This window comes from Bos indicus, chromosome 12 (assembly GCF_029378745.1).
Source record: "Bos indicus isolate NIAB-ARS_2022 breed Sahiwal x Tharparkar chromosome 12, NIAB-ARS_B.indTharparkar_mat_pri_1.0, whole genome shotgun sequence".
Lineage (NCBI taxonomy): Eukaryota > Metazoa > Chordata > Mammalia > Artiodactyla > Bovidae > Bos > Bos indicus.
The window spans coordinates 36,907,761-36,908,419 of NC_091771.1; the positions used below are offsets into that span (position 1 = coordinate 36,907,761).

Consider the following 659-nt stretch of genomic DNA (forward strand, 5'->3'; position numbering starts at 1 on the left):
ATTTTCTTGCAAGACTTTTTAAAATATTTTTTATTCATTATTTTACCCACTTCTATATAATTGGTGCATTCTATGAGTTAAGTATCCAATTTTTGTGTATAAATTTAATACAAATAATATGTAATTATATTTAATGAACAATTCCTTTTCATTAAAAAAAAATTTGCCATGGATTTCTTACATTTATTTACCTTCAAGATTTGTCCCCTCTGCTGGCTCAGATGGTAAAGCGTCTGCCTACAATGCAGGAGACCCAGGTTCGATCCCTGGGTTGGGAAGATCCTCTGGAGAAGGAAATGGCAACCCACTTCAGTACTCTTGCCTGGAAAATCCCACGAATGGAGGAGTGTGGTAGGCTACAGTCCATGAGGTTGCAAGGAGTCAGACAGGACTGAACGACTTCACTTTCACTTTTCATTTTCTTAATTTAAATCCTCCCTACTCTGAAAATTTCCCAACCCCCACCTCCTCCAAATCAACTCTGGGTCAAGGAATTTTATACAAGTGAATCTTCTGAGAAGTCAAGAAACAAAGTGGAAAAAATAGAGAGAGAGACAAGGGAGAAAAACCAACAAATTTTATATAAATAGATAATTTACCACCGTGGGCCACTGGGGCAAGATCTCCCTGGGGACCATGTTGATCTTGTCTCATAAATA

At 37.3% G+C, this 659-nt stretch overlaps 1 non-coding gene across 1 annotated transcript; it reads left to right on the top strand.

The window, feature by feature from the left end:
* Nucleotides 1-203: 203 nt before the first annotated feature.
* On the top strand, nt 204-278 carry TRNAC-ACA (transfer RNA cysteine (anticodon ACA)). Its single transcript has one exon. It is a non-coding gene; the product is annotated as a tRNA-Cys (tRNA).
* The last annotated feature ends 381 nt before the right edge of the window (nt 279-659 follow it).